General features: G+C 38.9%; 1 protein-coding gene across 2 annotated transcripts in view; it reads left to right on the top strand.

Moving 5' to 3' along the window:
- Positions 1 to 26,837, top strand: part of lpp (LIM domain containing preferred translocation partner in lipoma) — a 176,730-nt gene that overhangs the window by 21,702 nt on the left and 128,191 nt on the right. For both annotated transcript variants that reach the window (XM_075484837.1, XM_075484838.1), the window contains one exon: positions 10,757 to 10,792. The gene's annotated coding sequence lies outside the window, so the exon portion shown is untranslated. The remainder of the gene's footprint in view (positions 1 to 10,756; positions 10,793 to 26,837) is intronic.

The raw sequence follows: 26,837 nt of genomic DNA, 5'->3' as shown, positions 1-26,837 counted from the left end.
CACCCAGACATCAAGGCTACCATTTTGATATTTCTGTGATGAGCTGGGTGTGCCTGCAATACAGAGACGTGACGGATCATTTGTTACACGTGAGGCCATTTTGTAGGGTGTAACATCAAGGGATTAAGCAAATATCAGAGTTACCTTCCGATTTTAGCTTGTGATCTGGGGCTCGTTCATGTTGATGCGGTATAGACTTTTTAGGAAAAGATGTACTTTGAATTAAGGCTATATCTGTTGGAAATAGGGTGACTTTTCAAAGCAGAGGCGGACGGCATGTGTTAATAAATAAAGACTTGTTTTCTGTGACCATGCATTTTCGAGAGAGGCAGGTTTTCAGGCTGTGAGGTATTTAGTCAGTCACCTGATTAGTTTGTCAAAAGAATTCTCCATAAACTTCAATAAGCAAGACAATTTAACAGATAGTATTTAACACTCTCTCAGGGGCTGGTTGTTTTTTTTTTAACATTATTTATCAATGGAAATACAAATGGCTTTTATACATGTTTTAATGGGGATCTTTAAAGGCCAACTGGCTTCATTAAAACACCTAAAAATGTTAATTGAAGTTGCTGCAAACACTGTTTAAACAGTCAGCATCAAATGGTGATTATGTGTGCTGGTCTATACGTACATTGGGGGATGTTCAAAGATGTAATGGGCAACAAAAACATGAAACAGCAGGACAATGAGAGGAACACTGGTCTCATGTTCTTCCACTTCTGCGCTAACAAGGTTTTTTTTTATTCTCTCCTGATTTGAACTAAACCGTACATTGGCTCTGGACTTTTAAACATGTTGGTTACAACATTTTAGTTGGTTTGGGTTGTCTCCTTAATATTGCCCTTAGCCCCCAGTGTAGCACCAGTTTAGAGTTTGGTGGAGAAGTCAATAGAAACAAGGTGTCCCTGTCGCCTGCAGAACAAAATGAGCCACAGGAGCTTGCTCAGCATGGAGCCGACGCACAACTTCTGTTCTGGAGTGGCACTACATGTAGTGTTTTCTGTTGATATAAACTTTTAAATCTAATCCAAAGTGCTTGAAAAGAAGCAATAGAAAAAAAAAGTTCAAGTTGAGATGAACGAGATTCTACAGAGATATTTTTTTAATATAAAACCTCCATAATCTTAGATACACTCCACTCATCTGTTCTGATATCCAGTCTCCAACCAGACTGAAATGGAAAGAGTTTTCAGAATATTTTTTTTTAACATTAAAGAAATGTAACCAGTTAACATTTTCAGGTGTTTCTTTTTAAGCCCGTTTGGATGTTCAGGTCCAGCAATATGGTGTCTTTTTTTTGCAGAACTTTCTGACATTTCATAGACTAATGGACCTGCATAATATCAAGAGAGTGTTGACAAATGATTTTAGTGTTTTGTTGCTTGTCAGTCCCTCTAATGTGAATTCTTTTTTTATCTGCTTTGGCATTTTCTGTAATGCGAATCAGTTGCCCTTACTGATTAACTTATGTTGGATTCCAGGCAAGATATATAAAGATAAAATACCAAGGCTTAACTAGATGGAAACCATTTATTCACGGTGCTGATGAAAGCACTCATGCTTAGACTTTAAAGCATTGATAATGCTATTACAAGTATAATGGAAAAGGTAGCGTGGACTTCCACATGCTGTTGATCTGTCACATACGGAGAAAAGCTTCTTTGTCTAATACACAAGAGGTTAAAGGTTATGCTTTGTGTCTTAGTGAGTTGTCCTAGAGTCTGCTTTGTTAGTGGATTATCTAATTGTGGGTATTGTTGCGTGTGTTGTGGATCAGGTCACACTGTGCACACACTGAGCTTTGACTCATAGTCTTTGCACTAAATATGTCCCCTTTGTCATCTGAGCTCCCTTCTTGCTTTTTTAGGTTGAAGGCTTGTGGGTCAAAGCTGGTTTTGGAGGGACCTTACATGTCAAATTTAAGGTCACTTGTGTTCATATCAGTTAGACCCAGTACATCGTTCTCCTCTATCCCTCTGCTGGCCCAACTTTCAATATTTGTTGAAGCATTACATTAAAAGGAAATCTATAAACCAAAGCCCCAGATTCTTTTGCCATTTCTGGGGATTTCTCTTTTTTTTTTTTTTTTTTTACCAAGGGCTTTAGTCTTTTTTAGACCAGACTGTTTTATTCTGATGATTTTTAGAATTTAGAGAATTAAACCTTGAATTAAAGGATGTTCTTCAGGTTTGATGGCAACCAGTGTGAAAGCAACCATATATGTATTAACACAGCTTTTTATCTATTGTGTTGCTCTTGTGGTACATTAAGCTTATATGACCGTCCAGCTTAGCCTCATGTCTTTATTAGTAATACGTGTCTAACCATCAGTAGACAATGGTCAGAGTGCTCTCAGTTTGGAGAGTCGGAAAGATTCCTTAAAACAAGAGAGAGGACAATTTTTGCAAACTAAAGCAACTCAAACGAGTTGAATGAATGCTATATTATTGATTTTCCTTACACTACCTTGCTTTTCTTCAGAGCTCTATTTACTTTACTTTACTCATGAGTACCACAACGTCACTTAAAAAAAAAAGAAAAAGAAAATCCCTTTAATGGGGGTGAGTGAATGAATACTAAGAGGGGCGGTCTTCCTCATAATATTCAACTACATTTCTTAGTTGGCTAAGTTGTCATTGGTCAGTTAGTTGGGAGGGTATCTGTACATTGACATCTGTATCTGTACTTTTTGCTGATTCTTACATTTTAAAATGAATGAACATAGAAAGTTCCCGAATTACATACTTTTCCTGTCACTTGCATTACTTCTCAACTGTTGTGCTGCTGCTTCTTCCTTCTTTCTCTCACTGAATATCAGCCACCACCATGAACTCGGCCAAACAAATGAGCTAAGTTTGGATAGAGCTTCTCATGCACCGATGGAAAGCGTCCTTCTTTGTGGTTGAAGTAGAGAGGAATTTTGCTATTGTGCTCTGCTACACGTGCTGTAGTCAGTGTTAAAAGGGACTTTCACTCTCCTGGAAGGTGTCAACGGTTTTCATGTTGGTGAATGTGGATTTAGATATCTCTGTGATTAGCTGATATTGGCTTTAATAAATTAGGTTTCTATAATTCAGTGTGCAATATTTTGGTCTATAACCATATAAGGTCCCTAAACCCAAATTTTTTTTTAGCAATACTAATTATAAAATGTTAGCATGCTAATCTCGGATTATAATTATAGAAAGATCTCCACATGCTTAAAATTAGATTTTAGCAGCGTCAATGTTACCATGTTAGGCTGTTAGCTTGGCAAGGGGTGCTGGCATGCCCGGCACTTTAGTAATGCATCATATATTTTGTCTAGATAAAGATTTCAATTCTGGCCAAGCTTCCTTTGGACAGAAGTTAATTAAGTTTACATTCATAACGCATAACTTTATATAATCAAGTTTAGACCTGAAAATTCTTCTCCAGGTGCCTGTAGATATGCCAGTATGTTGCATAAGTTCAAAACAAGTTAAAGCATATAATTTTCCTTTGAATCTGTGTCACAGTTGCAGCTTCATGTTGAGTTCCATTTCTTTGCTGGAGTTTTTGGTAAATGTAGTTTAAACATGGTGAATGTAGAGCGGATCAGGGGGTTGAAGTTGATCCTCCGCCGATACAACCCTGAGGAGGTCGTAAAAGAGACAAAATATGACTCGTGTGTGAGGGCAAGCGGGCACCCCGGAACAACATGATGAGTCAGCTACTTTTGTGATGCCTGCTTGATGTGTGTAGATACACACCAGTGTGGGGCTGAGTCATTTTGTCTGGCATGTGTGAGTTTCGAAAGAGGAACAGTGGCGGGATAACGGGGATGTCTTTTTTTGCACTGATATGCCACAACTGAGCGTACAGGTATTATCAGGTGACCAAGCTGAAAAATTAGTCTGCAAACAAAACAAACGGGTAAGAGGTGACATGGGAATGGCCGGACCACTACAACAGCCAAGGTAACATTAAACTGGCTAGGCAGGTAGAGGGCTAAGGTTAAACTTAGTTTACTGTTCTCCAATCCCTTTCACCAACACACCTACAAACAAATGGCTTATACAACATGTGGTTGGCTCCTATCTGACATTAGTGGCTAATATGAGCAGGATTTTATACTCTATGGGAGGTTTCTTGTGTCTTTTGTCAGTGAATCAGATTAACTTATTGAACCAGGTAAGGCCAGTATAGCTCTCTGCAGTCTTACAACTGAGGCTTCTTTGAAAGGGCGAACTGTAACACTGTCATAAATTCTGTGAACATTAGCCCACTAATGTTGTTAAAGTCCGAATGCGGCAGCTATAAATCCTCTAAGAACTCATCTGTTTACCTCCAAATTGTACATTCAGCAGTTTTCGCCTGGAGAAAAAAAGGCCTCTCTAATGCCTTTAAAAAATTGCTCGTCTTCCTCATTCAATAAATTAGGATCTATGGATATGTTAATCTGGCCCCACCCACATATTGACCTGCCAGCAGCTGACACCAGCCTTCCCTGTTTCTTCCGAACGATGACCTGTCCTAATATTAGTGGAATTCAGCCATACATCTATACACCATTGTGTTAACACTGTATGTTTAATAAAGCCCAGTTAACTCAGCTATACATCTATGATCTATATGAGAGCAACTCTCAAGGAAGCTTTGGCGTTGACGAAGGTAGTCCGGCTACTTTGCTAGGATCCCAAAAATAAAACGTTTTGCTTCTCAAAACAATATGCGTTCAAAAAGAGTAATACATTTGCATCACAAAATCGTTAGCCAGAAAAAGTCAGACCTCACAATCGCTTGGCGCTATTTTTGCCTCCCTTCATATCAATGCGTTCAGCCACCTAGCGATAGCCGCACCTGTTACGGTGTTTACTGCTCGGAAGCAGGGGACTGCTCGGTCTGCACTTCGGTCTACACAGTTTACATAGCCCGTAGTGATACGAAGGTAGAGAGGCTCACAGGACGCAGCAGGGGGTAAGTCACTGTTCATAAATGATATTGCTAATATGGGATGTCATACAGCTTCATGTCAAAAGAGTCGAACTATCCCTTTAAGGTGCCAAAGCGAGATGTATCATTTCAAACAAAGGGTCTTTATTTTGCTTGTGGTTGGAAACGATAATTACAAGATTCCTGTGAGAGTTCTGCTGGATGAACCTGTGTATTGGCTCAAAAAGCTGTTGAAAGTTGATATTGAAAGTCACCTGACTGTATTCTGTTTGTAAGGTGTGCTCTTGTCCAGATAAAGCTCTGATGAATAGGCAGAAGTTCAGGTATACAGTAGATGAACCTGCTGAATGTATTCCCTGCATTTGTGTATTCTAGTGAGCCCAGTGTGAGTGATTGTGTCCATGCAGTTCACAAAAGGATAACTTGGACTAATTTAATCTGAGCACGTCTTTCACTTTGTAGCGGTGCTGCAAAGGAGCGGCTATAAATATCTCATAAAGCCCAGGAAGAGGGCGAAGGTATTTACAGGCATATGCATTTTTCATGGGTTTGGTTGCATTTTCAGTCTCCAAACATTAAAGCCCAATCAAACTGTTCTGTGTGGGAGCACTTAGAAAGCATGTGTCCAGGAAATGGACCCAGTTGCAGATCTGGATGGTAAGAATGTTTCAGCTGTTATTTAGTAAAAAAAACACCCACGAGTTTTCACACAAGTTATTACTCAGAATATTAAGGAACGTAGTGTGAAGTTTAGTTGAAGGAACACTTGATATTCGTCTCTTTCAATCCCAACCATCATAACCTGATGGGAAAAAAAGACCCTTTCACAACCTAAATTACATTTCTTTGACAGATTGGGGTTCTTTAGAATTGTGTTAATGGTCTAATATTCTTGGATGATCAAATGTGTTTGATAGCAAATTACTCTATCTGAACATTTAATGGTTTTGATTATGTCATCATTGTCTTTTTTCTTTTGGTCTATGAGACTAAAAAAAGTTATCATAATGGAGTTGATAATAAATGAGGTTCAGGTTAGATTGTGGTAGTCTGTACCGTAGGGGCGAAGTGTGTTTGGAATTGGCACATGCTATAATTTAGCACACCTAAATTAGCAGTACTGAAATAATTTAAATGGGTTTGGCTACTTATGTTATATTTTTAATTTAGTTTGACAGTCGCATTGCTGCCTAGTGATGCCAGAGGTTCAAACAACAGAGGAGCAGAATTAGGCGACAACAGTGAGTGAGTGAAGGGACATGGACAGGTGCATGCTGGTGCTGCAAAACCTTCAGGAGCCTAGATAATGCAGTCTGCCTCTGTGGTTTCACCAGCTTCTATTATTGTCACACTTTGAGGCTGTAATTCACTGCTCAAAGACGAACGAGTGCTACTCTAAAACTCTCAGTGCCTGATGGCAGTTATCAAAAGCGGCATTTCTTCTGAGTCATATCTTACAAATTTAACAAATATGACACGTTTGCAGATTGAGTGTGACTGACGGTGGTCAGATATAACTGAAGAACAAAAGTTGTTCCTCAACTTCAGAACGTGTCTGAGAATGATAAAGTTTTTACGTTTTCCTTTGTATCAAACTAATTCACTGATGATGTCTCTAAATTGATGAGTAAGCCAGAACTAATGCCAGTTTCACTAAAGTTAACTAGTAAAACCTCGAAAATGTTGAATCGGAGCCCAAACTGTGATTGACTGAACTTGTGGAAATATAAACTCCCAATGTCTGGTGACCACTCACCCTTCTCCACAATGATAATGGTAGCATGCGCCAAAATTTACGCCACGATAGCTGCCGCCCGGGTGCTCTGGTGACGTTTCAACCGGTGATGCACCTTTCGGTTTTTGTAACCTTGCTCACGCTGTGAGAAGGCCACATGGGTCGAACAGGCATCTGTTCAGGCATCAAAACAGGCATCTGTTCGACCCATCAAAACCCAACAAGGTACAACTGTTGTACATGTTACAAAAACATCAAAAATAGCTTAAAAGTGAATCAGAGAAGTTGGAACTGTGTTGTTTTTTCTCAGTAGTGACACCTATTGCTTAGGAGGAGGACTGCGGTGAGGGCCTGATATTGTGATATTATGATGTTATGATGTTGTGATACTGATATTGTGCTGTGTTGACGTCTTAATTGGCTTGTGCCATGACCTGTGCATAACTGAAGCTTAAACCTGGAGACATTAAAAAACATTAAAATAGTTAAAAAAATAGAGAGGGTTATTTTAAAAAATATACCATTGTATTTGATTGTGTCATGGATGGATTCAGCATTGTATATATTTTTTCACTACATCTGATGTTCACCACCCATTGCAAGACACATGTGGTACTTGCAGTTCTTCTTTATCAGAACTGCCGTTGTGTGAATGTTTTGTCCTTTTTTCCATTTTTATTTGAAATGAGCAAATGTTTCCTTTTTGTTTTTTAAAATTTTATTATTTAAAATTATGCAAGCATTTTTTTCCCTCAGGACTGTGTAGGAGAGCAGATGTTTTCTCTGAGCTAATGGCTAAAATAATTATCCACATATGCAAGGTATTATAGTTGAACAGTTAAGTGCTGTTGTCAGTTTGGTTTGACAGCTTGTTATCGTGTTTATAAGACACAAAGCTGTGATAGTTAGACTCTTTATGAAAGTCAAATTAAAACTTTATTTTAGACATTTTTTATGAACGTTCAGGAGTGTTAAGTTGATTATTAGCACTTGCAGCTGCTGTTTGCATACCACTGTTGAACAGGTATAGAGCTACAGAGCTGGTACCAACATTACACTGCTTAAAATCCACTTGTTTTGTCAGGGTTTTCCATAATTTGAAGCCAAATGACATCTCCCTCTGACGTATTTCAGCATGGAGCGTACCGAACCCCCTCCTGTGTCTATGTATATGTATATGTATATACAGACACATATTTTTTTTCCAACTGATTTTCAGTAAATCTGAATGTGGCACTAGATAGTTTGTGTTAGAACAGTTTCCAGCAGAGTGAATGTGAGTAACTGCCAGTTTATAAGGCTCGGGGCTGATTAAAAATGAGCTCTCACTAAATCGGTCTTGGGTAAATAAAGGTCTGAATAAAGTTTCCAAACCAGTTGGCAGTGGCACACAACCTACGTTAATTTGAACACAAGCAAACAGGAAGTGAGGGGAAAGAGAACTAACTTTACAGATGGCACAGTGTACACAGAGTACATGATGGTGGTAGTGGGGAGACGAAATTTAAGCGGTGAATGCTGTTCTCTGTTTTGCATGATCAGGAAAATGAAAATGATCATATAGGGAAGCACAGTTTGTATTTTAAAAAAATCAAAATCCATTTACTTTCTTCGTCTTCATGCCACAGGAAAAGACTGAAAGACTCATCAATATTTTAGTGGATGAATAGAAGGATTTGCAATGATAATAACCTAAGGAAATAGTGCAGTTTAATGGACAAATTTGGGTAAAATTATCCCTTTAATAACTCCCCAAAACATGAGTCTTAGTAACCACTAACTGGCCACTTACTCTGAACTCTGCAGCGTAACTGAACTGTCTTTGCTCCCAAGACCATGTTTTGTAACCAACACTGTTTAAAAAAGAGAAAAGAAAGAGAGATGAAACCTGGAGTGACAACGCCACACCAGTCAGACTTACCTTCCTTTGATTTTCACACTTTAAGATCAGAAGAAGCTTAGTTCTCAAACTACGTCACAAAGCAACTCACTCGCACAACTGCATCTCTTCCATTAGAAATGCAAATGCTCTGCTTCTTCGTACAAGGAACTCCACACATATCAGAGTCCGAATCAGAAAATCCACAAAGGATCCTGCAGAAAAGTGAAGCCATATGTGATGACGGTGTCATTTATTCATTTGAACCTGCATCTAGATGTGCTAAGAGAACAAAGCAACAAACATAAGTCAGTAGCAAAGATATCTTAACCAAGACACGTAGTTGTAGCTTAAAAAACACCCCCCACTTTATTAGGAAAGTATTAGGAAAGTTAATCAACCAAAATAAGCAACAGAACATCAACACAAACAAACATAAAAAACATCAGATGTAAATGTTAGTGTGATCACTGATGAGGTAGGTGATAGGTGAGCAGTATGGCCCTGGCTAACATGAATAGTACAAATAAACAAAAATGTGTGGCTGATAACTTGATTCTTAGGTAGAGTGAGGAATTATAGTGGAGAACAAATATTACAGTTGGGCCTTTTGTGTGACACTCACCTACTGAATGCAGAGATGGAGCATATAGCACAGAGTGTCTTCAGTCAGAGGCTTCTTCAGCTCAGCTGCAGTAAAGACCAGTAGAAAAGCTCATTCCTAAATAGAAATATATAGCACGATGTCAACTCTGACAACTAGAATTTTCAGTTAAAAGATTGGTTTTGAAGTTTTTCCCTGCGCCATGACAAAATCAGACTAACAGCTTTATTTCAAACCCCTTTTAAAAGAAAAAATACAACCAGTGCTTCATATCTTAAAAACATCAGCAAACTTTGTAGAATAGAAAGCTCCAAATAGTCGGAAGCAGCCTTTATTTTACTTCCTGGTGTCATAGTAGGTATGCTAGTGGCACACCTTGAGCCTTAGCTGAGCCCCATAACGCCTCCCCCAACTTTTTTTATACATCCTGCCTGCTGACTCCCATTTGTTTTTCACATTTCATTTATATTATTCATTTAGCTCATTTGGACTCCCGAATGACTGAAATAATGTTTCTGTGTTATTGTCAGTTATAGACGAGTATCTCTGATTGACGTCCCAATCGTAAAATTAAATGTAGAACGTAAAAACATTTTTCATGAGCTAAACGCATATAAATGAGTAATTGCGACAGCATCAGGATCAAAGTACACGAGATGACACCTAAATAGTGTCTAAACTTGATAGTGCTTGACCCACATCATAGGATAATATCCCCAGTGCCCAGCGGCTGGTAACTTTTTCTCTGTGTCTGGCCACGCGCTTGCAGAAAACAATATGTCTGAAAATGGAGAGCATATGCTAGAAAAAGCTATATGTGTTCCTTATATTTAAGATGGCACAAAGAAAGTGTAGTGAAGTTGAACGAAGACCTAGTTGTGAATTGCATGTCCTCAAAACATTGTTTTAAACTGGGGGGGGGGGGGGGGCTAACAATCCCAAACTGGCGCCCACCAGTAATTATGATGCGAGTACAAAGACATTTTTGCCATTCCAAAGGGAGTACGGGAGTGTAGGTGTAATAATTCTTATTCCTTCCTGCTTCCTCGACTTAGAAGTTCAGATTTAGAAAAATAGCCTCCCCCTCCCTCAAAAGAGAAGAAAAAACAAGAACTGTCACATTGAGTGACACCAATCGTATGTAGCATCTGTGTTCCCACTACTGCTCCCTGTAGTATATGCCACACTGTGGCAACGTGGGAAACTGACACTGTCAATTTATCAGAACAAAAGCTTTCCTCAGCACAAGGAATACACATCTTTGGGCCCTGGAGACAGAAATCATTCCACCCCCACCCTTACCTGCATCTAAACAGAATGTAGGACATTCACAACACCAGAAATAGAAATTTCACTCGCAATTATCATTTTTTGAATTCATCCCCTGCAGTCAAAAGTTAGTGTTTGACTTTAGGAGTTCGAGCTGCACTTTAATGCTAACTTTCTTAAAGTAAACAGCTGAATGAAAGGCGATGATGATGGAGCCAGACAGCTGCTTAAAAACCATGATTGGAGCATTTCTGTTAATTGATTGAGATGGTGGTTTCTTGAAATGATTATCCATTAAGGAATGTTTTTTTTTTTTAATTCATGAAATGTATATTGTGCTTTTTCTTTGCAGGTGTGTAATCCTGTAGTCACCAGTGGCAACATTTGGGTAAGTGCTTTTACAACCAAACACACATATTTTATATATAAATATATATATATATATATATATATATATATACACACACACACATCAGCAGTTTAAATTCTTAATCAAAAATTGGCAGGAGGACCGGAGGTTAAGTCAGCGGTCCTGTGATGCGGTCTTGAATTAGTCATTTAGCCTTGGTTATGAGAGAAACGGATAATGTGGAAGGGGAAAACCGTTTCTTTGTCCTGCTACTTTCTCCCTGTCGCAGCTTGAATTGAACTGTGTGTTGAATTTTCCTCCACCGTTGGAACAGGTTTTTGTGTCATCCTTCAGCTCATTATCACTGCACCAATCTAAGATCAGGTGCACATGTGTTGCATTTTCCAGATACACACGGTGATTTTGTTGCACAGTTCGTGTTGACCTAAAGTTTGAGTTACCCACAAAACCACATTCATTGATTTTATTTTATTTTTTACACCTCTTATGTTCTAAAGCACAAATAAACACACCCACAAGCACCTATTTAATAAAATGCTTTGTCTTTTGATATTTACACAACAGATAAAACGGTATCATAATAGAAATCGGTAACAAAGAATAACTGAGCTTTTCCCACATGAGGAAATATGCTGTATTTTGTTACAGTTGGAGCTGTTAGGTCCGATGAATGTAATCTTTTCTCAGTGTAGAGCTGACTTTTCAGCTTTCTGTTCTATACAGATTGTAAAGAAGACCTGTGTTATTTGTGTATGGAATAATGTTGTAAAGATGGATGAAACGTGTTGGAAAACTAGATTGTGCTGAAATGCTCAAATCTGTTTGAAATACATTACTAGCAGTTACCTTGAATTCCATCATGGATGCTTTAGTTTACATTTGATGAATCAGTTCATGCTTACAGATGGGACAGTGGATGAAGGTGATGGAGGCCAACTGAATACCAAACATTGTTGGTGTGTGCCACTGCTTAAATGCTCTGAGCCTTGACAGATTGATACTAAATTTACTTCAAAGTAATGAGGACACTTATGGCCAGGTTTAAGACCATGCGTACTGTTAATTGGAAAAGGCAGTTAACCTTTAGAGCTTATAATATCTGTTGACAATGGAAATATAAGCAAGACAGCTAAAAATAAATGTAGCTCACCTGTTAACAATGATAAATAAATGTAAGTTTTCATTCAGTGCTTTGTTAAGCTTTCAATCTTTCTCTCTTCATTAGCAGATTCTTATAACAGGCAGATCCAACCTGTGTTTGCACACTCTGATAACATTTATGTTCTTTGATATAAATGATTAAACATAGGATACAATCATTTTTGAAACATGCAAATGCCATAATTGTTTTTGGAAACGAACATATACGTGTTTGATCACCTACACTCACTGTTTTGTCACGTGTTTTATACGTATCAAATTCATGAAATATGCAGCAAATCCAGTATGATACCTTTTTAACACAAATGAAAAAGGCAGGCATTCATTTTGGCTTTAAGTAAGCTCTGAGGTGCCTGTGCTTAGCAAAGCATGCACTGTTGTTAAATGCCAAAATCTTATGTATTCTTGAAACAGATGGTAAGGTGCTCATATGGGAACCTGAGCTCTTCTTCACTGAGTATGAAAATGTTGAACAGGTGGTCGAAGAAGCTTCATTCCCTTCTGTAGCTATTATTAACTCCCTTTTGGTCTTCAAGTAATAATAATAATAAAGCTATTTGTGCCCTTGTCGATACTACACAGACAAAAGAACTGCCCTTCTCTTTGTTGGTAGAAAATGGACAAAACTGTATCATTTTGATGTTAAAAAAGATGTATAAATTGTTTTTTTTGCTGGGGGGGGGGATTATGTTTAGGGTAGCAATAGTTGGATCTTGAAATATTGATTTGGTCATGTTTTATAGATAACAGCAGCTCTTTAAAGTGAAATTTTAGGTACATGATTAAAAATTGTTTAAATGCATGTAGCTGTTTATTTGCTATATCATGTAAATGTATTGATAAATAATTGCAGCAATCTTTTACAGCGATCCCATTTTTAAGTTGATGTATTCTTCAAACTTACCGTTTTTTTTCTTTCTCCCTCATAATTGTATTTTATAGTATTGCCATGGAAACGAGTGGCTTGCATTTGCAGTATGTGAAAGGGGCATCATTGATGTTTTTATCTTGGTTTTTCATCTTTTACATACAAAAAGATCGGAGGGATCTTTTCAAGGTTTCTAATTCTCGCTTTGTTGTTTTATTTGCTTCATAATCATGACTTTGCCAACCTGATTGCTAATATCTCAGAGTAGAAAGAATCGGTGTGCCTGGTGTTTTTTTTATTTAAATGCTACGCTTATATGTCCCTGTAAGGTCATAGAATAATTCTGTGTTTACCTTCACAAGGACAGAGATTTAAAGTTTTATGGAAGTGACAGTAAAGTGACAGTCATTTCACAGAAGAAAGATCTGTCCTGTCAGGTGTTAGAAGACAAAATTGGCAACTCCGCTACAGTGTGTTGGACATTTCAGTGTTAGTTGTAAGGGACACTGCATAAAATACTCTATAATGAAAAACACCCCAAAGATCCCCTCTCGCAGTTGTTTTTGTTAGCCAGCATTAAAACATCACACTCGCACAGAAGTGGAATGATATTCAAATTGAACTTGCCAGGGGTGGTTCTTGGTTTCTGAAACTGTTTGTTTGGATTCCTGGCTCACAGTTCATCTGTTTAGGCCAGATTCTTGAAGCACACATCAAATCGACGGATGAGTAGCGAGGCTGGCTGCCAGCTGAATTTCAAGAACAGTTTCGCTTCTCAGCAGAATTTAAAATGCTTAACTCTTTGTTGGGTATGAAAAGTGCTGTAGCCAAAGTTTTTTTTTGACTCATCTGTGAGTGCAGAAACTTCATGTAAATGGACAAATGTTTCAGTTTTTGCTGGACTGCAAAAGGGGAAATTATGTCATGGCTTCTTCAGCATGAAATTTTGTGGTTTGCATTCAATAGCCATGCATTCCAGTCCAACCTGATACCATCCTACTGTATGCAAGGTAATTACAGCATCTCAGTGGAAGTTTAAATTCACACATCTCTGGCATTTTCTTCAGAGCTTTTCCAACCCAATTAATCTTGACTGAGCATTCATTTGGAGTTAGAACAGCTTTCATACAGTTACTGAAATATTAAGCAATAATGCATCCACGGTGCCATCTCAAGTGTTTGCTTTACTCTTCATATCCACTTTAGGAATCATAGGCTATCTTCAGTTTTATTTTTTTTATTCAATGTCTCACAGTTTTAATGTAAAATTTGAAAAGTGATATTATGCGTTAGATCTTTTCTGTGTAGTGCCTTTGCCTCCTGAACTTTGTAAAAGGCAGAAAATCAGTATGAGTTGTGACGTCGGTGTGTAAAGATGCATCAAACTACCCATAGTTTAGATGGGTAGTTTGGGGTTATGTGATATACTCATGAGCAGGTAGTTCCTCACCTGCAGCAGTCAGATCTCTCTCAGATCGGAGAATCGCGGAGGGACTCCTGTTTGAGAGCTGAGCTAACAAAACAAACGAAACAACTCGTATCTAAAAAATGTCACAGCAGTTCAGCAAACGCTACATTGTAGATTTTTTTTGCAACTCGTGTTGTTTACTTTGTCGCCTCGAGCTGGTCAGCCTCAGGGAAGCAGTTTTCAGGGAAAAGACAGCTAAAACATTTGATGGTCATCATATAGGCTTTATTTATTATCAATTTGTGAAAGGTCCGGACTACAGGCAGACTATTCTACTACAAAGCCATGTTGTTGTAGTAGATGCAGTATGCAGTTTGCCACTGTCTCTTGATCTATACCTTTCAGCATTGATGGCACCTTTCCAGAGGTTGATGTTGTCAGTTCCATAGGCCCCAAGCCATCAGAAATAGAGGCCTCTGATATGAGAAAATAATCCAGATGGTCTTTCTCCTCTCTCTATTGAGAATGTGGCATCCATAATTTCCAAATAGTATTTCAAATGTCCATCTTTACTGGACTCTGCCTCTCTAAGGTGCTCTTTTAATTCCCACTCCTGTTACTGACCTGTTGGTATAGACCTAATTAGTCGTAGCTTGTTAATCAAGCTGTTTCTTTTTAGTACCCCTTACTTTTCCAGCCCTTTGTTGCCCCTGTCCCAACTTTATTGAGACGTATTGCGGCCAAGATGAGTTGATATTTTTCATTAAACATTAAATTGACTCACAGTCAACATTCGATGTGCTGTCTGTGCTCTGTGTTGGAAAAAAGTGTTGGAACGTGAGATTTGAAGATTTTGTTTACATTTTACACAGCGTCTTGACTTTTTTTTTTTTTTGCAGAACTAGAGATGTAGATTCCGTTGTGAAATTCATGTAGTTTTATTAAACTGGTATTCAAACTTTTTGTCCCTTCATTATTAGACACAGTAGCAGCTCATTTGATGAACTATGTCCGGTTCTTCCTGGCAGAATGCATATTCAGAACGCAGAATCAATGCTGCTCTGTCAGATGGGAGAGCCCACATGTCTCACATTGCAATGGAATATAGTGGTGTATCAAACTGGCATACGATAGAGCAATTGTAGCCTTTGTCCACGGCTCTGCAGATATGTTTATGGTTGCCATCACGCTGCATGTTTACACAGTGAGGATGAAGGGCTATTCTTAAACAATTACTGCAGCTTTCAGTAAGAAACTGGAGCACAGAATGGGACTCAATAGAGCTGAGATCACCTTCAACAAGGAAAGTGAAGAGCAGAAAACAAGTAAATAAGACCTGCTTAAGAGGGAAAGATTAGATTAAAACAACCCCAGCATGATTAAGAGCGCTGACATAGATACCCTTGGGTAGATTTTACTGCAGACCAGCGAGTGGGTTTGGATTAGTTTTAAGCAGCAGGAAAAAATAAACAGCAGTTTCCATCAGTCAATTAAGAATAAAGCCTTCCAAAAACAACTCGTTTAACTTCTTCTTTGGGTGTCACTTAGGGTTATAGTGCTGCAGAGTGAGCAGTGGAGAAGGGAAAGATTAAGTCAGAGTCCAAACAACTGGGCACAAATCAAGCCCGTGCATGCTGCACAGATGCTTCTGGGATTTCAGCACTTTGTTTTTCTCCAGGAGTTAGACAAACATCTGATTTATTTTATCAAGTGATGAATCATGAGTTTAATGTGTCCAATTTTTAGATTTACACAATCACCTACAATTGTTTGCTTTCTGAAATCTTTCAGGAACATTTAAGCTTAAAAAAACCAAAAAAAACCCATCTTGGACTCAAAGCGACTCATCTTGTCAGAGTGATCTGTGACAAATCCATGAGCTGTCTTCATCTGTTGTGGTTTAAAATGTCAGTGCTGTTCTGTGGAACTTAGTCAACAAACTTCTCAACCTCATACATTTCACATACAAAGAATGGCTCAACACAGTGAGGCGGCACCGTGCTGCTGGATAATGACGGATGGTCCCTTCAGCATGTTTGAGAATTATTTTCTTTAGTTAACGGACTGAAGAGTTTGTTTTCTTTTCCTGAGCCATTTTTATTTAATTGATTTATTTTTTATTTCCAGTTTTAAAAACATCTCCAAATCCAGTCAGTAGCGGCTCAAAAGGCGATTAACCACTATCGATATGGATGAGAGACTCATTTATTTAGAATCTGAGAATATTTGTATTCAATAATACAACTTCTGCCACAACAATTCATAGCCCAAGTGCCCATAAGGACAGCCTAAGACGGCATACCCCAGTCCACACTGAGTGAGAGAATTACTTTTAATTAGGCCCATACTTTGCCGCAGCTAACTTTTTGTCTTGATCCAAATCCATCCATAACTTTTTGAGTAACTCGTTAGGGAACAGACACACAAAGAAAACACACCACCTGCACAGCCACTTTTGAACACCTTATCAGAGCAGGATGACATAAACAAAGGGGGAAAAAAAGTTCATGGAATCAGTCACAAGCTCTTTCTTGCTGAGACTGTTCTTAATACTCTCCCACAATATGCGAGAAACGTACAGCGAGCTTAGCCACTGGTATTGTGCGCTTTAAAGAAAACATGAGGAAACTCTAGCTTGGTGTGACATGATGAAGTTATGGTCCTAAAGCCCCTTATTGTTTTGTATCTGTGGTCATGCAGTCCAGCGCAGCAGAATATAACGAAGGTGAGGGAAACTGTGCAGACGCTGCCAACCCTCTGCGCCTTTTTTCCTGCACACAACTGAAGCAACAGCAAGTCAAGACAAAGGGGCAAAACACCACAGCGCTTTGTCTGCGTCTTTTTATCGGGCCAAGCTCGTATTGTACGGACACAATTGCGACGTGAAATCTCCGTCTGCTGCAATTGCTTAAATGGTAGCTAAAGTATTTAAACAAGCTCAGATGAATTTGTCTGAAGCTTACATTCATTCATCTGTGCTGTGCAAAGGGGATTCTTCAGCAAAGTCATTTGTATTCAGTAAACAAAGTGTTATTGATGAGTTGATTCTAGCTGGCTTTGCCAGTAAGTGAGCCGGAGAAGAGATTATGTCCTCAAGCCAAAACCCAACAGAAGTTTGAATAAGGGGATAGAAGTGCAGCACTCATTGTGGCAGGAGAGGATAAGCTGTGTTCAACATTTAAGTAACAGCTCAATACCTGTGATACCTGAACAGCTCAGACTCGCCAAAGTGGAAAATGTCTCAGAATGATAAATCTTTATGACTCCACTGTTTACTGAGTTTTGGGGGGAAAGTGGTTGATGTTTGTGTTGATATCAACTTACTGAGGAACTGCAACTGAAGAAGCTTTTTGGGAGTGTCATCTACTAAAGGACCAAAATATTTCGTCTGAGAGAGAAGGGAAAGGTGTAACTACAGCAGCATATGGCAAATGCTCTGAGGAATCCAGAAATCTGTTAATCCACCATGGGTAGGGTAGGGGGATTATACCCTCTGTGACTTTTGTCTGTTTTTATATTGAGCTTTGCATTGGCATGTCCACAGTTTGCTTTCAAGCTGTTGTTATTCAGCCATCAGAGATGTCACATGTTGTTTACAGCTACTTGGAGGTAGTTTTAAAGTAAGCTTGTACTTAGATACACTGAATGGAGAACGGATGAGGAACAGATGTCGGAAAATCTAAAGCAGCATCAAATCTCTGAAGGAACATCTAAAAAATGTTCCAGTTTTACTCACGAAATTAGATAATTACTGCAAGCTCAGTTTGGATTGCAGTTTGAGTTACTTCATGAAGTAAGTAAAAATGTTAAGGTTTTTTTTTACATGGCGTTCTAGCTGGATGTTTGGTATGAAAAAACTGGCAGGAAAAAAGACTTACATTTTCAAAAGAGCATATCTTGTCTTTGAATCAACAAGGCATTGACCTCTGCGTTGTCCTTAATGTGAGCGACTTTAATGTGTTCCATTTGCTTTGGAAGTCAGATGTAGGAGCTGGAAGTGGTGTTTCACCCAAACTGACCACTTTCCAGAACTACAAAAATGAAAACCAGAAGAGTTTTTTCATTGACATGGTTAGCTTTTGAGAGCACTGCCAGTCTCTTTCCTTTTCCCTCTATTTAAACACTCTTTCAAGCTTTAAAACTGGGACAAAAAAGGTACCTTAGACTTTCTGAGCCAAAAGTTGGTCTTGCATTTTCCCCAAAATCTTCGCATCAGTTTAATTTTGACTTGACATAGTGTGCATCAGATTATCTAAATGTAGATGAGTCAACTGAAACCAATCTAATCTTAAACTGTGATCACGATAGTTTTTTTTTTTTTTTTACAATATTGCATTCTTAATATATTAAACCGAATATGAGAGCTACGCTGCTGAAAGCTGTTTTTGAGTCTAAAAAGTAAAAAAAAAAAGTCATTTTGGTTCTTTTCCGATTAATCTGCTGTTTGCTCTCTATACTTTCATCAGATTAGCCAATAAAACGTACTGTTGATTTAACTGAAATTCAGTCTGTTTTTTTTAAGTATTAAGCTGAAATTCTGAGGAAATAATACACTAATGCTGATGTGACCATGATAACGTCAACACCGTGTTTCACAAACAGATTGATTTTCTGATTTTGGAACGCACTCTGTTCCTTCCTCCAGCAGTACACTTGCAGTTTAAACCTAAAAGTCTTTTTTGATTAACAAAAAAAAGAAAAAGTGTTTGATGAGCAGTGGCTGTCTCCCTGCAGGCCGGGTGAACTTACTAGATAAAATGAACGGCCTTTGCTTCCTTAGAAATGACCCTTGGTTCCTTTGTGGCCTCCTGACTATCACATGACTTCCCCTATTGGGACCTTTTTCACCCTTCTGAACATGAATGAATAAATCGATGAATATATTGCCATCTGTAAAATGTTGGCTCATTTTTAAAAATGGGTTTAAATGAGTCTGTTTCGGAAATTTGTCTGAGAATCAGATTTTTGTAGAAATGTATGAACTCCTAAAAGACTTCCCGAACTTTCAAGCACCTGCATTGGTGTGAATGTTGCTCTTAGTAAGCATCTGAGTTCAGCTGACTTATACAGTCAAGTGTCAGTTAAATGTGGAAGAAGACATGATTTTCTTTAGACACAAAACCATGCAATTCCTTTTCTGAGCTGTCAAAAAGACTGGTTATTTTTTCTTTTCTTTTTTTCTTTAAGTAGTTATAATAGTAGCTCTTTACATTGAAAATACAGAGGCTCGTCTTTTCATATCATTTTAGCGTTACAAAAACACGACAAGATGTCTTTTAAATCTCATTATCAATGCAGTGAGTCAACCATAACCACCCCTGTCTCCAGAAGTTTTAAATAAACCTGATTCAAAATTGATTTATAGCTCTTACACCACACATATAGAATTATAAAAACACACACAGCTGACAGCTTGATCCCTCAAATTGGAAGCTTGCCTCCATCATATTTCACCGCTTGAGTTCCAGTCATGCAGCCAGACAATTGGCTTGTTTGAGAGTTCAGGATCATAATAATTAACTCTGTCCAACCAAAATATGTGTCCTCTTGCAATTCATGCTTTTCTCATGAGAGGAGGATTCCAGTCTTTTCGGGTCTTCATAAATTACATTTCTGAAAGCCTTTAGAGCCCTTTGTGTTTTTTCTGAGAAACCCCATTCAGCTTAATTATCACCTTTCCTCACAAGGTAGACTGTCCTTGAAACGCCCAGCTGGATGAGATGTGTGCTGCAGTTGGTCTTCTCGTTTTGACCATCTCATAACTTTACAAAGCCATTTTTTTCCATCACAGAGAGCAAATCTGTAAAAAAAAGAAAAAGAAAAAAAAAGTCACTTCTGCACTCCTGTAGTATCAGCCCTGCGTCAGAGTCGATCCCGAACATCAAATGCTTCCTTCCAAAATGAAAGGCAGCAATTAACACATCAAAGTTGAAGATGGTGCCATATTAATTTTTCTCGCCTTCCTCGGCCTTTGCAGTTAGCTACTGTTGTATGATAAGCGTTTCCTTTTTCCTGCTGTGATAAGAAGCCGAGGGACAGTACTTGTCAAATAAGGCCAGTTAATGATAGCGTGATGTGATGTTTTATCTTTTCAAGGGAAGTCCGCAGCTACTCTCACTCACTGTTGTTACCTCCCAGATAAGCTTTACTTTGTTGACTTTGCCCCAGTCTGTCTCCCAAATTATAGGCACTGATTAGCTACCTATCCAACAGTGACATGTGTAGCTATAGGCCAGCATTGAATAATGGTCCTTCATTTGATGTGATTTTTGACTGCTGTAGCCACAACAGAGTTATGTGGCACTTTTTGAGGCAAGGACCACTGTTCCCTCTAAGCTGCCCCCCCCCATCCCAAGCTGCACACATAACTGCAGTATGCTAGTGAAGGATGGCCATGAACTTACAGTAGGTGAAACATGTGCAGATGGTCACTAGAAGAGGGAATACTTTGTGATGTAAATCAAATTACGATTAATCAAGTTTTGGAAGGGGCTTTTTTGAAGGCCCTAGTGGAAATTCATAGTAAGTGTTACTGAAATGTATCTCTCAAACTAGAAGCAGTTAAAGTTCAAGTTGAAGCCTCACCACTCATTGTAGGGAGTTGACCCACAAACTGGGATCTTAAACACAATTTAAATACATTGGGTTATTTAAGCTCTGCTTCACAGTGGATCTAGAAATAGAACTGTATAATGAAGATTGATGTTGCCTGCCCCCTGTCCTGAAGTTGACTTTATTGTTCTCATCAAAAATATTTATACCAGCAAAAGATATCAATAAGAGATCAATGTCCTGGGCTCTTGGATTGACTTGTTTTACTTACCACAGCAATGCTGTGGGGTTATAAATGTACACAATAAAATCATGCTTAACCCATTAAAAGTTAAACACTTCTCAACCGATGACACCAGGGATAGACTCCAGTTGCGGACCATTTCCACACTTACAGAAAACTGACATGTTAGACAGCGATTTCCACCACCATCAACACAACAGAATGAGTGGATTATCTCACAGAAAGATGTCCCTCAAACAAAGCTTGGGACGTGTGGGGAACGGATAGCAGCACCGAATTTACTCTGGCAGCAGGAAGGAGGTTTTTCCTACAATTTTAGTGCATTTCCATCCGTACAATCACTTTTCCAATCAGTTGGGCAGAATTTCACTTTGCCCAAATATTTTCTCAAAATCCTTTAAAAAACTAACGGCATTCTCATTAGCAGCAGCTTCTTGATCCCATCCATCATCTTCCGCTTCTCTGGAGATCGGGTCGCGGGGGCAGCAACTTAAACAGAGAAACCCAGACGTCCCTGTCCCCAGCCACTTCCTCCAGCTCTTCTGGGGGGACCCCGAGGCGTTCCCAGGCCAGCCGAGAGACATAGTCTGTCCAACATGTCCTGGGCCTTCCCCGGGGTCTCCTCCCAGTGGGACGTACCCAGAACACCTCACCAGGGAGGCGTCCAGGAGGCATCCTAACCAGATGCCCGAGCCACCTCATCTGGCATTCTCATTAGCAGCAGCTTCTTGATCTTGAATGGTATTGAGGAAATATTTGCCTGCAAGCACACTTTAAGTCCCTTCTGCATCAAGCTGCCAGTCAGCTGTTATGTACATGTGGAGCGTTGGTGAATATCTGTCTCTTTGTCTTTTTTCTGCACTGACTGACCTCATCATTTTTTTCTTCTTCAGCCAATTCAACATGTTGAATCAGCATGGGGTCTAACACAGCTGACCTGGTAGTTCAAATTGGCTGTTATGCATAGTCAGTCTCCGTTAGTTGAGTCAATTATCATATAGCATCATTTCTACTTCTTTTTTTTCTCTGCCTCTTCCTGTCTTTCTGTCCACTCCCAAAACAAACAAAAAAATCTCTAACGATATCCACACTTCTATGGTGAGAGAAACTGTCCAAATTGTGATAATAATTGAGCACTTCTAGTTTTCCCTTTTTCAAAACCTTGAATAGTATATCACCCCCTTCTGTGCTGGAGAATTTTGTCCTTTTGAGCAGACATAGATTGTACATCCTGATTTGTAGTTGGATGTGGTCTTTGCGGTGCATTCAAGTGCTATTTCTTTTTACATCGTCGCTGATTCTTGACCCCGGTTTGGGGGTAAGAACCTTGAGTCTTCTGTTCTTATTTGAAACACTGCACGAATGCTTCTCCTCTCAAAGAAAAACACCTTCGGTATTACCATTTTTAGGATCGACTTTCTGGAATCATGAAGCCACAGTATTATGAGAAATAAAAATAGAGATTAGTCTTTTATGCAATCCATCCATCCATATCAGCCTCTGTAGCTCACCGTCACCCACTGCAATCAACTCAAGACAGTTCATCGTCAGTCATTTGCTATTGATTCGCTGAAAATGTGAAATGTACAAACACTGGCTTTGTTTGTTGTTGATGCAAATATTATTTTTAAGTATCTACCGGAGAGGTATGCAAGAGATGGTTATGGTTGTGCTGTGATATATTTACAGCTGTCAGTCAGTAACCTCCTGAGACTCGGATAAGATAAACTCCTGAGACTTTGCATCTTACCAGTTGCAGTTTTAAGAAGCACATTCTCTGTTCATGCAAGCCAACCAAATTCTATTTGATATATCCCAAGCCAATACAAGCTGTCAGTCAGTATTAAAGTCAGATTCACATATTTACAGAAAAGTTGTGTTGTTGTCATTAGGGAGCAAAGGCCAAAAACTCAAGTAAACTATTCAACAGCTGTTCAAAGAAAATCATGCAGATCTTGTTAGGAAGTTTTAAGGTGTTACTTCAACAAACACAGCTCTTAACTTGTGGCATAAGTTGGCATATATGTGCTGGAATGTAGTTCTCATTTTTACTGAAAATCTGAGAGACTGCAATTAAAGAGGGGAAGTGTAGTGAGCATGTTCAAACGGAAGAACTTCTCAGTTATTGTTTTTGACCCTTCAAACTCTGTTTGTGCCTCGCTTCGTGTGCGGTTCCTACATGTTTAACCATTAGCACGGATAAAAAAAACGCTAAATGTGCAATGATGGCAGTAAAAGAAACAGGGAACAGAAAAAGTGAAAGAACTAAGGTTTAGTGAGAGGTCCCTCCCAGTGGAGAGGTGCTCTGTTTGAAAAATGCTGTAGTAATTGGGAGATGAAAAGCCTTCTCGCTGAGAAGACTCTGAAACAGATAAGACATCTGCCACAAGTCGCAAGGCTACGAAGAGTCATAATGCTTCCCTTTGTGGGTGTTTGTGATCTGTTGATTATGTGTTGTAATTTCACGTGTCTTTGCACTCGTTTTGCAGTTAAATTTTTTTAAATTTCTGAGGATGTGTTGTCGCTTTTTATTCCTTTGTGTTGGTGTTCATAGGTGTGTTCATCTTTTGTATCTCTGTGGATTTTTGCATCCTGCTTTTTCTTTTTTGAATAAAATGATAACAATCTTTTGTTTCTGCTGACATTTTGGTCGCCGTTTCTCGTCATCTGTTAGTGGTTGTTTGTCTTTTTTCTTTATGTAAATTTTTTGGTGGTCACTTTATGTCTATTGCTGCTTTGTTTGCTCTTGGTAATTGGGGCTTTATCTCTTGTTATGGTATTTGGTTGTACTCACTTGGTGTGTCTTTGTTGCCATTTCGCATCAGTTACTGCTGTCTTTGTATTCACTGTTGTTTCTAACATCTGTGGCTTTTTGTCCATTAAGCTAACCATTCACATGTATTGCAGTGAAGGGGTCTAACAAGTGGGTCAGGATGAAGAGTATCTTTTATTACACACCTTTTTCTCCGTCTGATACATTTCAGATGATATGAAAACAGTTAACAGCAATTGGGGCAGCTACTTCTTCATGTCTCACTCGTTTTTTTTTCTGTCTTTGCTCTGGGTGGTGGTGCTGGGTGTTTGGTGGGAGGTGGGGGTGGAAGTCTTTGTAGTAGTCACAGCTCCAAATCTCATTTGTAATGGTTATCAACTGGTTGGGCTCTTCACAATAGCTAATGGGGAAAACAAATCGGTATTTGCCATGTTTATCATTTGATTAACCTTCATATTATCCCTGTGTAATTAGCCTAATTATGAGAGGCTTTACACTGAATGTCTGATAGCTCCCTGTACAAGCAGGTCTGAAATTTCCTGGCCTCCAACCAGTGGAGCGCTCCTGTGTTTAAAAACTCTGAACCAGCCAGAGTGTAGCTGTACTACATGTTCCAACATGTTCCATAAAGGATAAAATCATCTTTGCCATTTGGAAATCAAAGCATTCAGTCCCAGTTGAAAGCGCTGCCTGTCACTGGACTTTTTTAAAGAACCAGTGTGTAGAAAATGAGGGGATTCAGTGGTGAGGTTGCAGATTGGGTTACATGCCGCCATTCATCCCACCATTCCGACATGGTCCTCCAACTTTTTTCCTCCCATTGTCGGAATGGCAGTATGTTATATTTTTTATAAACATTCCGCCACTGCGACAATTCCTTTAATAGCCGATGAAAGCCTACTTTTTTTTCAAATTTTGTTTTAGAGGAACTCCACAACCTCGCAAACCAACTATAATAATTTATTATCAAAATCCCCTGAAATGTCAAATATCAAAATACAGGTATCAATGTAAATCGGGCGAGTTTGAAACATGTTAGATTAAGCAGAAATAGTGTCAGTGACCTGTCACAGCAGCCAGCTGGAGCAGAGCTCTCCACAGAGTCCATGCGACTTTTGCACGCATATGCAACATTATTTATTGCAATTACAGACATCAATGACAGCTCACCTGTATCGGACATCCCGGTGCTGCAAATAAAACCAATTTCATATATTAGGCTACCCAAAACGTATTAATTATTATTATTTTTTTATTAGTTTTAAATCAATAAGTGAACAGTGTTTGTCTATGTTTGTCGCTTCTTTTTGTGTAATAAACTATTTGAATATCAATAATTTACTTTTGGAGTGCGTTTTGAAAAGCTGTTACACGCACACACCAGATTTATAGTGAAATAGTAACAACGCAGCCCTTATGGATGGATCTTGAGTGCCATCATCTTTTATTTTCATTTTTAAAATCCGAAATAAACCCACATCCACCTGATCCTCCCCTCTGACTGTAGATTTGACCATTAAATCATCATTCAGTATCAATTTAATATCATTAAAATATCACAAGCTTTGAAGAATAACAGGCAGAGAGAGAGGGGGAGAGGCTTTAATTGCGCTTTTAAAGACTGTATCCCATCTGTACACATGTCTTAAAACATGTAAAATGCATGAACAGAAAGATCGGACTCACCTGTTGAGTAACGCACATTTCCTTATATGGAAAGCCTTCTCGGAATGGTGGGACGTTTGCATGTCGGAATGGCGGGATGTTGGAATGGTGGGATGTCGGAATGGGTGGTGCAACCTGCAGATTGCCCACTACAAAATATCTTGTGCAGACAGGTCTCGTTGCTATTTATGAAACAAAGTTCACATAAGAACAGAAAAGCAATGGCTAAGGTCCATTGCTGCAACTCAGCCGGCAAGTTTGTTTTAGCCTCTCTGGAGATCACTTGCTGCCCGTATGCTGTTGTCAGACCAGAGTTAGCGATCAGGTCAGAGTCTGGGTGCAGACTGGATGAGCTGTGATTGGGACGCTATCCTCACTGAGCGCTGAGCCCTATTGCTTTGACACAACAACAAAAAAAAAAAAGGTGATTTTTGCCTGCTAGCTTCCTCACTCCTTATTGTCACAGCCAGTTTGTGTCAAGTTGCCAGTGTTGGTTAAAAGATTGACTCACAGCAGGTGTTGGAACATGAAGAATTGTTGCTTGTGCTGCAGGTGAATTTGTTTCACTACCACACATCAAGTCCTAAGAAAAGCTTTTCTGTTCATACACTTTATTCAAACCCTTTTTTTTTTCTTTTATAGCCATTATAACACCTACACAACTTCATTGTGACAGCTCCTTTTCTTCGCAGATACACTTTTTTAACACTTGTGTTCAAAGGAGGGCTGTGGGCCTAACCTTCCTGCAGTACTTTTAAGTAACTAACATTTTAGCAACCCCGGTGACTTAAAGTGGAGGAAAAATAAGGTTTTGGAAAAAACATATATCTCTATATGTAACAGTATCAATGGTATCAGAGATGTGTACGCTTTAAAAAAATGCAGTCACATCACATAAAGAAGATCTAGAAAGAGTTAAACTACAAGAATTTATTGATGAAGATATGTTTATGAGCCTGATAGGCATCATAAAGAGCAGGTAAGGGCTAGGATTAGAATGAATATCAGTCATCATAGAGAAAATCATTTGTGGTGTAAGGAGAACCAGAAGACAGCTGAGCTGATGAGTTACTGATGTTAGCCAATCATTGCTGACATCGTGTTCAAAGTGCAGCGAAGTTTGCCTTCGCATGTCATGGTTTTAACAAAAATACCGGCGGTTGTACTCTGCTTGAGTATAAAAGAGGACGAAAAGCAGGACTTAATGTACACGATCAGCTGGTGGACTATTGTCATATCACCAAGTGTAACATAAAGTGACACTACGAGACGTTGGAGAGGGTAAATCAGGATCACAATGAGACAAAATGAAAAAAGACAAATGGGAACGTTGAACAATAGGGTGTCCTGGCACAACCCTGCACAGAGGCTGCTACTAATGATGACACCAAT

This window comes from Odontesthes bonariensis, chromosome 15 (assembly GCF_027942865.1).
Source record: "Odontesthes bonariensis isolate fOdoBon6 chromosome 15, fOdoBon6.hap1, whole genome shotgun sequence".
Lineage (NCBI taxonomy): Eukaryota > Metazoa > Chordata > Actinopteri > Atheriniformes > Atherinopsidae > Odontesthes > Odontesthes bonariensis.
Note: the sequence above shows the minus strand (reverse complement) of the source record. Positions and strands in the feature narration are given on the sequence as shown.